Source organism: Coenobita brevimanus, chromosome 14, assembly GCF_032717465.1.
Source record: "Coenobita brevimanus isolate Jiangsu-jjx chromosome 14, ASM3271746v2, whole genome shotgun sequence".
Lineage (NCBI taxonomy): Eukaryota > Metazoa > Arthropoda > Malacostraca > Decapoda > Coenobitidae > Coenobita > Coenobita brevimanus.
In genome coordinates this window covers 22,504,169-22,518,217 of record NC_136967.1, presented here as the reverse complement: position 1 = coordinate 22,518,217, position 14,049 = coordinate 22,504,169, and positions in this window count along the sequence as shown.

The following is a 14,049-nucleotide window of genomic DNA, read 5'->3' as shown; positions in this document are numbered from 1 at the left end:
CATTCCTCCTTTTGAGGCGCCTTTCACCCGTGTGTTGGTGGATATTGTGGGCCCTCTTCCTAAGACTTCTTCAGGATTTTCTTATGTGTTGACCATGATTGACATGGCTACTCGTTATCCTGAAGCCATTCCACTTAGAAACATCTCAGCAAAGAACGTGGTTAAGGAAATGCTAGGGTTCTTCACAAAGTTTGGTCTGCCCAAGGAGGTACAGTCAGACCGGGGAAGTAATTTCATGTCAAACGTTTTCAAGCAGTCTCTGAAAGAGTTGGGCATCACCCAGATCACGTCTTCAGCTTACCATCCCCAGACCCAAGGAGCGTTGGAGAGATATCATCAAACACTCAAATCGATGCTCAAGAAATACTGTTTGGAACATCAGAAAGACTGGGATAAAGGTCTTCCATTCGTTGTGTTTGCTGCAAGAGAATCTCCAAATGAATCACTGGGCTTCTCACCTTTTGAACTACTGTTTGGCCATGAAGTAAGAGGACCCCTTAAGTTACTCAAGGAATGCTGGCTGTCGGAGGAAGATGACGTCAACCTGCTGGAGTATGTGATGAAGTTCAAAGAACGGCTGTCCACTGCTTTACAGCTGGCGAGAGAGAATTTAGGAGCTGCTCAGGAGAAGATGAAGACTTGGTATGACAAGAAGTCCAGGTTACGCCACTTTCAGCCAGGAGATCAGGTTTTGATTCTGCTACCAGTTCATGGGCAACCTCTTCAAGCCAAGTTTAGTGGCCCTTATTTCGTGGAGAAGAGACTCAGTGATGTCAGCTATGTCATCGCCACACCAGATCGTAGAAAGAGCAAGCAACTATGTCACATCAACATGCTAAAGTTATATCACAGGCGGGACGAAAATAATCCAGTCTGCACTGTAGCTGTTCCACCCGAGTCTGCAAGTGAAGCTCTCCCATGCAGTATGAGCCTGAGTGATAGTTTGGGGAAGAATCCTGATATCATGAATGATCTCCAGACTAAGCTTTCTCATCTACCTCCCAAGGAAAGGCAGGAGTTTTCGGCATTACTGCAGGAGTACCCGCAAGTGTTCCGTGCCGCTCCAGGAAGAACCACTGTGTTGATGCATGATGTCGATGTTGGAGACGCAAAGCCAATTAAATTGCCTCCTTACCGTGTGAACCCAGTGAAAGTTCCTCTCATCCAGAAGGAGCTTGGCTACCTGTTGGACCACAAGATGATTGAGCCCTGTCAGAGCGAGTGGAGTTCTCCTGTCACTCTGGTCCCTAAGCCAGGTGGGTCACAGCGGCTTTGCATCGACTACAGACGTGTTAATCAGATCACTAAAACAGACACTTACCCTCTCCCTCGTGTGGAAGATTGCATAGACAAGATCGGAAAGGCTAGGTACATAAGTAAGTTTGATTTGTTAAAGGGATACTGGCAAGTACCTATGACTGAACATGCTGGGGAGATCTCATGTTTTGTAACATTAGGAAAGACCTTTGCATGGTCTGTAATGCCATATACAGATTGTTTTAGAGTAATAAGAAATTTCCTTTGTAAATTTCTTTTTTCTTTGTGGGGAGGTGTTACATAGCCTATGATTTCATCATCCTTTGTGTAATTTTAACGCACAGTATGCTGCATGTTTGATCACCAGCGTGTTCTGCCTCAGTCCCCCCCTTCTACCGTTATAGTAGAGTAAGTCGTTCTCTCTGTTGTCCAGAGCGGGATTGTCAACTCTATGTCCCCATGGCTTCATTTGCGCGTCCTTATTACAAGTTGTATCAAGCTCTCCTGGCTCCTATATAATGAGCTCAGTCTCTGCATCATTGCCACTTAGATCTGCTCCTCATTTTGTTCACATCTCTGTCCTCCCCTGTACAGATATTATTATTGTGAGTGCTCAAGAAGTCTCCAACCATCTAGCAGCTGTGTGTAATTTGAGTATAACTGTTGTTGCATTTTTTCTTGTACTGTATAGCATAAGTTTAATTTGTAGGCCTAGTGAAGTTTTTGTAATTCATGCAGGGTTCTTTATGTCAGTCATTTTTGATAATAGTTTGTATCTGTAATTATTTATCTGGCATTCACTGAGTATTATCTGGTATCTCATTTTATCAGGGCTGACTTAGATAAATTTACTCTTGCCAATTTCGTGTTAATAGAGGCTATTGCAGTTAACCATATATTTAACCTGTTTTTGCCATTACATTATCCTTATGAGTCCTGAATGTTTAGTTGTTAGTTTGTGCATTAAACTTTAACTTGTAATTTTACCTAACTCTTTTGTTTTGAACCTGGAACTTTGCGGGACAGTAGTGATTTTAGTATTCTCACTTGAAGTGTACATTATCTCTCTCTGTTCCGTAACAATATATATATATATATATATATATATATATATATATATATATATATATATATATATATATATATATATATATATATATATGTATGCAGATAAAATTGGCTAGGCTCTTCGGTCGGGTTGAGTCTTCAGCCCGTATTTAACGAGTTTTTGTATGCGACGTTTTGTGGCTCATCCGGAGGCGTTTGTAAAATTTCGTGGCAAACGACTGTGTGGGAGCAGTTGGAGGCTCCTCTCTCTCTCTCTCTCTCTCTCTGACGCCAAGGCAAATATATTCAATAGATTAACGCTCTGATGCCACGACAAAAATATTCCATAGATTTTATAGATAGATAGATATAGATATACACAGTGGAGTCTCTTTTATCCGAAATTCTTTTAACCGTGATATGCCATTAACCGTAAGTTTTACTAAAACCTTCTCACTTCGATTAATCGCAAAAATATGAAATCTATCCGAAAATTCAAACACGGCGGGCTTGCTTCTTGCCATTAGCGTTAGTTTACGGTTGCGCCGCTAGCCACTACAGCGAGCGTTTAAGACTTTATTTGTTCGAATTGCTTGTAGTGAATGACGTAATTGTTTTGGTGAAGGTTTATTTAACTTTATTTGAGTGAAGATCTACTTAAGTTGACAGTTTCTATTACAGTAACAAAAGCGCAGTTACGTACGTGGTTACCGCAGTGTATTGTTTTGGTGATGGTTGAGTGGCTTCTGGGGTGCTGGTGGTGGTGGTGAGGTAGATGTCGTCAGAGATGGGTGATGGGTGAGCACAATACTGGTCCCTTGTATCCTACATATTATTACAGTATCTTTTATCCGAAAAAATCGATTAAACGAAACTTTCAAAGTCCCATGATTCTCGAATAAAAGAGACTTCATTGTACATATATGGATTCTCTGTGGTACAGTGGTAAAGTGTGCGTTTCGTATACGGTTGAACCAGGGTTCGCGCCCCGCCAGGGTAATAAACTTTGGGAGTGTTCACCCGGCCACATACTGCATTGGCGGACACAAGGGGTGCTGTGGTTGAACCAGTGTCGCTTACTATAAAGTATTCTTGCACCCAGTCGGCTTGTGCGGGCCGATTACACTTAGTTCACAGACTTCACACACATCCAAAGCCACTCCAACACTACAATTACGCTTACAAGCACTTCTAACTCTACATACAATCTCTACCAGACAGCCTAAGCCAATTGGTAGAGATACATTGGCTGTATCGTCCCAGTTTCGGTCGGGATATGCCGGTCCTTCAGTGGATACTCAAACGGCTGATTGATGATATATATATATATATATATATATATAGTTTCCTATAAGCCAAGAAACCATTTACAACGCTGGGTGATAACCATATAACCAAACCATATATATATATATATATATATATATATATATATATATATATATATATATATATATATATATATAAGCCAAGAAACCATTTACAACGCTGGGTGATAACCATATAACCAAACCATACGTGCTCCCTACGTGTCAGCAAGTGAATTGGTGGAGGGTTAGTGCCCCTCCCCGTAAAACACATAACTCAAAATCAAATGACCACCCCTTACGGGATTATGGCGTCTGGCAATATATATATATATATATATATATATATATATATATATATATATATATATATATATATATATATATATATATATATATATATATATATATACGTACGGTATATATGTGTGTGTTTTGGAGGGGTGGCTTCCATTTACACTTGTGCAATTATTGCATCGTAATTTCCCTTACAATAATATAATTATGTAGTCAATGTACTTCATTAAGAATATAAGCATTATCTCAGGGACATAGAAGCTTGCAATGAAACAGTGTCGCTGGAGATCAACAAAATATTTTTCTTCATACTCGTTTACAGGACAGCACATTGACTGTTTTACAAAAGCTATGAAAAAAAAAAAAGGGAAATTATAAATCATAAGAGACATCCGTATGTGGCATTATGTTTATTGTTCGAGGGAAGCTGGGAATCAACGAGGTCAGTATATATTTAATGAACTTGAACATCAGTGACTTGTGTGATGTCCTTTGTCCTTCCACCGATGGAATTCTCTGATTTCGAGTTTTGCGGCAGCTTCTCATTTTTCTCTTCCTCATAGAGCTATGAACCTTGCTTACAGCATGTATGGACGTTTAGGTCTCACTAACCAGGTTCATCCTCGATGAATGCGTAACCTGTCATTGTATAAGCTAGTGAACAACCCGTGTTACACACACACACACACACACACACACACACACACACACACACACACACACACACACACACACACACACACCTATCAGTTTTTCTGGATTAGGTTTAGTTCAGCCATGAAGTGGAGACATAAAAAGGGTGCAATAATATGTTCTTCCATGAAAATTCACATATTCGTATCCTGTCGAAATTCCCTCAATGACATTAATGCAGACTCTCACAAACACAGCCATAAGACAGTTTCCACTTGCACTTCTCACCTCACACTCCAAAAGCCTTTCATACCTGCACCATGTGTTAAGCACTGGAGTCGTGAGGATCGCATGTCCAGTGACAGAAAGTGATATTCCTCGGCTGTACCGATCTGTTGCCTTCCAGGACAAGTACATCACTGCTCGAAGGTGAACAGAGCTGCCCATTAATGTCAGGCGCGTGCAAGCCGACCGTTATATTGTATAAATATGTTCTCTTTACATGTTCATTCAAACCCTCTGAACGTTTGCCGTTCTTCAAAGGAGGAATCCTGCGGACAAAGATTGCCTATGTTTTCAAAAACAGATCAGATAAAAAATACCGGTATGGAGTAACGACAATACGAACTTAGCTCAAATCCTGTATATTACACCCAGGTAAGTAAAACACACACACACACACACACACACACACACACACGCACGCACGCACGCACGCACGCACGCACGCACACACACACACACACACACACACACACACACACACACACACACACACACACACACACACTTGACCCAAGCAATACCTCCTTCTCGCTTCTCGAGCGCTTGTGTAGAATTGCGTAGCCGTAGTGGCACTGAAGGGGCTGGCCAATGCACAACGGCCCCCTTCTCTTTGTCATGTGATCATTTTCGGAGTGATGTCATCCGAGCAAGATTGGCGTGCTTGTACTTAATCTCTGGATCTTTATGTGAGAATAATACCCAGGTTTCGTCGCCTCACCTATACCCCTCACCCTCCATAATAATCAAACCGTAACAATAAAGGGTTTTGTATTGTAAGTGTTCTCTCTCCTCTGGTGTAATGGAAAAGAAATGGCGAAGAATATGCTGTAAGCAGAGATGCACAGAATGAACAACTGTTTTCGTTCTTCTATTCAGTAGGATATACGCAGAAACTGGTGAAATTTGTAAGCAGAAAATGAAACAACCCTTCACTCATTCCCTCCCAAATGCTAATCTTACTTTGTTTTATAGGACAAAAAGCAGAATAAAGCGAAGAATACGAGATGTTTGCTTCAGTAGAGGGCAACCCTTCGTAGTAAAGGGTTAAAACAATGTTGGAAACGTGAAAACTGGTAATGAAAAAAAAAAGATTTTTGTTAATTCTGATTTTATTTATCTATATTCATTTATATGCCTAATGTGGAGAACGCATTAACTGGTTGGGCTGTCCGTCTGAGCGGATGTGCGTGCCCGGGTCCGGACGTACCCTTGCGTCCGCAACACTCTTGTGGGCGCTGTATCTCCTGAACCCATCAAAGGATTTCCACCAAATTTTTGTCAGTGATGCAGTATGAGATGTTGAACTGCTCATGTCAGCTAAGTCAAGGAGTCAAAGGCAGGGTCATATGGGGTCGGCTTAGTCTACCCTTGTGTGTGCTATATCTCCTGAACCCTACGGATTTCGACCAAACTTTTGTCAGTGATACAGTATCAAGGGACGATGAACTGATTAGGTCAGCAAGGTCAAGAGGTCAAAGGTCAAGGTCATATGGGTGTGGGTGCGATATCTATTGATTCCCAGGACGGATTTCAACGCAACTTTTGTCAGTGATATACTGAAGTAAAAAGGGATAATGAACTGATTAGGTCAGTAAGGTCAAGGGGTCAAGGATAAAGCTCACATGCGTGTGGGCGCGATATCTCCTAAAGTCCTCAATGGATTTTGACCAAACTTTGGTCAGTAATACAGTATGGAGATATAATGAACTAATTAAGTCAGCAAGGTCAAAGGTCAAAGTCATGTGGGGTCTATTCAGCTTATCTTTAGTCTCAGTTCAACCCACAATGAACCCTGTCATGGAGGTTGCATGGCGAGTCCTTTGGAGGAGGCATACTGAACGACGCTTTGCATCGACGATGCAGGGCATGAGTTCTCGGCGTTTCATGAATATTTTGTCTGTCTATAGCCAGACGTCATAATACCCTGAGGGGAGGCCGTTTGTACTTGAGTTAGTTATTTCACAGGGAGGGGCACTGATCCTCCGCCAACCCACTTGTTCGCAAATAGGGAACACGTACGGGTTGGTTATATGGTTGCCACCTAGCTTTGTAAATGGTTTCTTGGATTACAGGAAACCTTTAGGCTTGTCACTCAATGTAAAGCTACCTGAGAAGGAAAGAAAGGTAGAAAAACATGGCAGGAAAGACGGGAGAAATAGGAAGAGAGGAGGGCAGACACAGATAAAGGATGATAAAGGTGAAGGAAGAAGTAGGCAGCACTACATCAAGTGAGTGGATGAAGGTGCTATGCGCCTCACCTCGTTTTTAATTGAAAAAACGGTCATAGTGATGATGATGTGAAGACGATGATGACCTAGTATTAACTACTGTTCATATGCAAATGTCCCAGTGAATAGTAAATTAGCCACACACACACACACACACACACACACACACACACACGTATATATATATATATATATATATATATATATATATATATATATATATATATATATATATATATATATATATATATATATATATATATATATATATATATATATATATATATATATATATACTCGTATACATAATAATTGCTGAATATTGTTGCAACTGCATCGTTGTACAGATACATTAGAGATATTTCTGTGTCCCGTTAATGACCTCTTTCTTTCCTTATGTGCCTATCTATCTATCTATCTATTTGTCTGTCTGTCTATCTATCTGTCTGTCTATCAATCTGTATATATATATATATATATATATATATATATATATATATATATATATATATATATATATATATATATATATATATGTAACTATGTCCATCTATCTGCCTATTTATCCATCTATCTTCTCTCTCTCTCTCTCACACACACACACACACACACACACATATATATATATATATATATATATATATATATATATATATATATATATATATATATATATATCGTTCGTTTAAAGATTCCCTGCACCTATAGTGCAGGCCGGTCCATACATTAGCCCGGTCAGTGGGATATGGGCTGGTTAAAAAAACAGTAAAGGGGAGGACAGGACCTGGGGATTGCCCAGCACACACGTCCTGTCTCCTGGCTGGGTTTGTTGTGTGTGATATATATATATATATATATATATATATATATATATATATATATATATATATATATATATATATATATATATATATTCTTGCGGACAAAGCAAATCGCCTCGAATTCGCCTGTGACATCGTCAAAATTATTTTACTTGATGTCTAACTCTTTCAGCAACATGACGACTTTTTTTTTTTTCCCCTCCATATATAATCTCTTTAGTTCGAGGAGTCTCCACTATGCAAAATGAAATCGTCTGAGGACAGCAAAAATAAAATCTGGGATGCACTGGGATCGAACGGGTGAAGGATCCGTATATGTTTATTTGTGTCCTGTCATGGTTAATAAACAACTTCATATTGGTACCTGATAATGTTGAACTGGTACTTTTAGCCTCTTCAGTCCAATGACGTGTTTTTCATATGTATTATATATCTAGACATAAATTATATTTAAATTTGGTGAGGAATAATTCCGAACTAGAGAGCAGCAGTCTTCAAATACCAATCGACTACAAGAGATTTCCCCAAAGCATAACAGAATAGTATGTTTGGTGGCTAGAATAAAATGCTGTACATAAGAGGTCACCTAACTGCAAGGAGTTACGGATCTGTAATAATTTTCATTGACTTTTCACGGTTGATTAAACTTCTACGTGTTGATAGCTTATGTAGTGGGCAGTATTTCCTTGAAATTTCAACTGACCACAGTATCTAATTAATTAATAACATAAGTGTCCTTTTCTGGGTGAAGATGAAAATACTGTTCAAACCTATGACCAGCTACTGTACGATAATATGCCCATAAAACCACGACTGTACATCCTGCAAACGCGTCAGACACATTAATATGCCAAGAAAGCATCGTAATGATAACTGCACCCTATTCCATGAGCAATTACAAATAAATAACCAAAATATAGAAGAAATAAAGAGTATAGCAAAATTATAGAAAATACAACAAATGAATCAACAAATAAATATAAAATAGTAACCAGTAAGACTAAATAAGTAGAAATAATGAGATGAAATTGCACATAACGCTCCTGTAAGTGAAAACAACAGTGACACTCTCAGGCTCGTATAATCACCTTTAGCTGAACGAAACTGTCTGATGTTTGCAAAAATAACTGACTTGACGCGTCCACGGAAGGGCTTACGGAGACTATTAATACTGCCAGGCTCCTATACTCGCTTTCACTAAAGCAATTCCGTCTGGTATTAGCCAGACACAACAATGAAACGGTCAAGAGCTTTGCTGGGATGATGCATTTTCTTTGCATCTCCGGACAGTTTTATTAAGTTTTGAAGAAATTATCGGACTCGAGGAGTTTGATTTATCCTTCCTTAACCCCTTCAATACAGCAGGTCTTTCCTTTGGTGACGTAAATCGTCTGTAGATGGCAAACATAACCAAAACTAATATGACATCATAGTGTAAAGTGTTAACAGAAATACCTTCAGACCTAAGGGTGGAGACGGGGGATAGCGGACAGGCAGTGGTGGGTGAGGGAGCGGGCAAGAGGGGATACAGGGGGTAGAGGGGAAGGCTGGGTATGTGGGGGCAAGAGGAGAGGAGCAGGTAGGGTTGGATGGGAGCTGGTAGGGGTAGGTGGGAGGTAGGCAGGGAGGATGGGGAGGCTGATAGAAGGGAAGGAGGAGGAGGAGGAAGAGGAAGGGGGTAAGAAATCGATACTATTACCAATTTATGTATGCAGAGGATGGTGTCACGTTACAGGCGGTACTAATACATCACATCCCAGGTGAGACTAAGCTACTAACTAGCCTTTTCATACCATCAACACTTCACTTTCATTTTCGTTGAGTTAAACAGACGATGGAAAATTAGTAGCCATTTTCCGCCGCAAATAGCAAGAGATAAAATTTTGCCTTTTTTTTTTTTTTTTTTTTTACTGCGTCTTTAATTCTACTTTCACTCCATCGTCATCAATTTACTTTTATTTTCACTGAATAAAATAGAGGGAAAAAAGGAGTCTGTAGCTTACATTCTCCGTATTAAGAGAGCAAAAGTTTTCAAACCATTTCACAGCGTCTTTATCACACCTAAGGCATGTCCGTTACTTCCTCCCTGATGCATCATTTCAGACAGAATCAACTATGGACAGAGAAACTTACCAAGCCTCTCTCAGATTATGATTGTTAGCCAATAAAAGAAAATGAGTCGCAAAAATGGTGAGATACTAGACAAGCAAATGTCCCTGATCGTACTTTATTTTAAAGGAACGTCTTCACGAAGTGTCACCGATATGCCTGGGCGGTTCCACCGCCCAGTTGTTCAAACGTCTTTCATCTTCTTCCCTGTTCCTTGAAAGGAGGAGGATGGACTGGAGGAAAAGGGCAACTTTAGCCTGAAGTCCACTGGGACTGCAGATGAGCATTGGCAACAACAAATCGAGTATACTGTACAGTATACATCATTTTTCTGCATTTCACGTTGCAACCAGACGATTATAACCAGTAAAACGCCTTTGTCGGCGAGGTACGAGGGAAGCCACTGAAACCCAACAGCATTGAAATGTCGCCTTACACCCCGAGGATGCCTAGAGTATAATTATAGCTATCTACCTACCAAGTTTCATGCCTTTACGACAAACTGTCTGGCCTGTGGCCCTCTTTTGAAGATTTTCGACATGCTGCGCTTGGCGCGTGTCTCATGCCACGTGAACTGCCTGGGTGTGATGGAACCTGTTAAAAACAAATATTAAAGAACTGGGTTATCATATGGTGCAAACCACGCAGTGATCGGCCCCGTGGTTGCTGAGATATAAGCTTCTAAAAAGCGTTACGGTGAGGTCGGGCAGGGTTGGGCCACTCACATGTGAGAAAATGCCACTACTTGACGAAAGACTCCCAAGGGCTTCGCCCTCGCTCGTAATAATTATAAAAGAGATTTTTTTTTTTTTCAACAGGATGAGATGGGTATCCTGGGTCTGCTCAGAAAGTATCCGACCTTAGGCTCTAAAAAAATAAATGACTAACCTGTTCAGCTAGGACACTAACCCCCTCTCACAGTAGGCCTCTTCCTGACCTGACACGCATAGCCCAGCGTTCTTTCCACTGCCTGAAACATGTTTCAAAGTCGGTTTTCGGTATCTCCTGCAGGTGCTTTCTCTCGAGTGAACATTGCTCAAGATATGTTGGGGTGTGAAGATCGCGATCCAGACTTTCTGAAGACTGTTATCACTGGAGATGAGACTTGGGTGTATGGGTACGGCCCAGAAACCAAAGCACAGTCGTCCCAGTGGAAGCATGCGGGGTCGCCACAGCCAAAAAATGCACGACAGGTCCGTAGCAATGTGAAATACACTAGCATGTTGACAGTTCTTTTTTCGACTACCGTGGTGTTGCGTATCACGAAAACGCACCAGAAGGTCAGGCTGTCAACAGACCTTACTACCTCGACGTTATCCGTCGTCTTCGTGACGCAGTTCGGCGGAAGAGACCAGACTTTTAGAAAGCGGCAAGTTGGAAGCTGCACCATGAAAATGCCCCTACCCATTCTTCTCAACTGATTCAGGAATATATGGCCAAGCACAACATTCCGCAGGTCCGACAGGCTCTTTACGCACCAGACACGGCTCCGTGTGACTTTTGTTTAATCCCCAAGCTCAAGACTTCGATGAAGGGTTCCCGTTTGGAGACGAGAGAAGAGATCATGACGAATGCGACGAAACGTCTGCAGGAAATACCGAAAACCGACACAGAAAAATACTTCTGGAAGTGAAGAGAAAGCTGGGCTATGTGTCTCAAGTCAGAAAGGGCCTATTATGAGAGGGATTAATGGCCTAACTCAAAAGGTTAGTTTTTTTTTTTTTTTCGGAGTCTAAGGTCGGATCCTTTCTGAACAGGCCTCGTAGCCCTCATTTCCTCCCCTGGGTGCTCTGCTAAGCAAGATATATTCGTCTAATGATGGGAAGAATAAAAATTCGCCATCAGATTGAGAAGGTCAAATAGGTGTTTATAACATACGATACCCACAGAAGTTCATTGGTTTATTTGGGTTATATCTGAGTAGGATGCTTTTCAGTACGGAAGATAGCCTCTCCAGGACGATGCTGTATTCCAGTCAAGCTACCACTAGACATTTTATCACCAGACATTTTATTAATCTTATGGAAGGCTTCTACTGTATAAGGGCAAGGCTACTGTATACCTTACCTCCAGTCCCAATATCTTCATTTCAGTCCATAAGTCTGCAGACAACACACTTAAAATTTAACATGCGTTCTCGTAATGATGGTTCTTACAAACATTCATTTTTTTTATTGCATTCATTAATTATATTTATTGGTTCATTACATACATTTATTGCATTCATTTATTGCTACAAATTGGCTCGTAACAGAGTCACTGCGTAATTAGCACTAAATATCAAGATGAAATGCAAGATGCCACGAAATGATAAACATGAGCCAATAAAACTTGTCTGCTTGTCATTATAAAGTCGTCACTGAGGGCATATTCTGCCTCTGAGTATTAGCCCTTTTATTCCGAAGATGTACTTTTTATTTTATTTTTGCTACATCCAAAAGATTATATTTAGCTAAGGAGGGGCTTTTCGAGCTCGAGGGGTTAGATGCAGCCTTTTCTAATCCCTTCAATGGAAAAGAGTTTTCTTAAGATGAATTCAGTCGTCTGGACGTCGGAAAGAATAAAATTAAAAACGATGCCGTGTTGCTAAAGGGATTAACGGCCGTATGCTTAGTTGCCTCAGATTTTGTAACGTCTCTTCCTTAGTGATTTATGTATATTTCAATTCAGTATCGTCTTCTCTGTAACTGATGCAAGCCATAACCATATTAAAACGATCTAAATTAAACACAAGAAATGTTAAGGTGTAATATGCTGAATGAATCACTTAAGGAACAGATGCTGTGATGCCTCCTATGGGACTCAGAATACGGGCCTAAGTACTGTCATTGAACAAAATACTCCATCATCTAGTGCATTACCACTTCGGCTTCGTGTTAATTTAAAGTGGGTCAAAAGAAGCCATGTGTACCTTCACAGGATAGACAGGGGTAATTGAGGGTATTGGTGGCCTGAGGCATATGTGGGTTCTATAATAGTCGTGATGGGTCACAGGTGAATAGTCACAAGTGTCAAAATTCATACGGGTTGCCAGACGCCAGAAGAGTGTTAACTTTAAGCACTTTTTGAAATACGACATGCTATGGAACAGTTTTGCAGACAGCGATGTTGCCTAGTCTCACACTTGGGAGTTTGCTACGGTGCTGGTGGTGCAAGTGTGGTGAAGGAAGATTTGCATACTGTGAAGACGAGAGAGGGAGTGAGGGTGCAGGTGCGCAGGTTCCGACGTGGCTACAGGGCGAGGCCACAAGTGTCTTGGAGTAAAGGTTGGACGACCTGTGCAGCAGCGGCCACGGTCTGCGCCCCAGGTGCCGCCACTGCAGGTTACTTAGGAGGCCAGGTCCAGCTGCCCTCCCCGCGCAGCTCAAGTGTAGTCCATTGGCGCCGCGCCTCAGTTTGCCGCCATGGTCCGGCTCAAGTCAGGCCCGACCCTGGGGGCGCGCGGCCCCCTCGCCTCTTTAATACACAGTTATCGGGATATGATATTTCTTTTAATCCTTCTCGCAACCAACGTCTACGCCAACCAGGTAAGGACCACGAATATAATGATAATAGGTAGTGTGAGGGCTCAGACCTCGAGTTCTAGTTTGTGCAGTTGCAGAAGAAAATAAACAAACAAATTAATAAGAACAAAAAGCGGTGCTAAGACACAGCAAACCCACCCCCGGCAGTCATTTTTGTGCTGACGTATAAACACAACAGGGTATCTAGTCAAAGATGTCACATCAAATTTGGAGCAACTCAGGTGAAATTGTAGCCCAGACCTACCTGACATCAACCCCTTCCCTACTGGTAACTGAGGGGTGACCCCCCTGATGCAATGAGGAATGTTATAGGATGCAAATTTGAAAGATGCACCTTTAGGTTTGGGTTTCATGTCGATATGACGATTTTGAAAGGAGTTATGGCGGGGGAAAAAAAAAAGGTGATCAGAAGGTCATAGTCCATCATCCTCGTTATTTTTGTCAAACTCGCACTAGTAGTTTTCGCGTAACAGACAGACAGACAGACAGACAAACAAACAAATAGACAAACCGAGTGAAAACAATAACCGTCCCCGAGCCC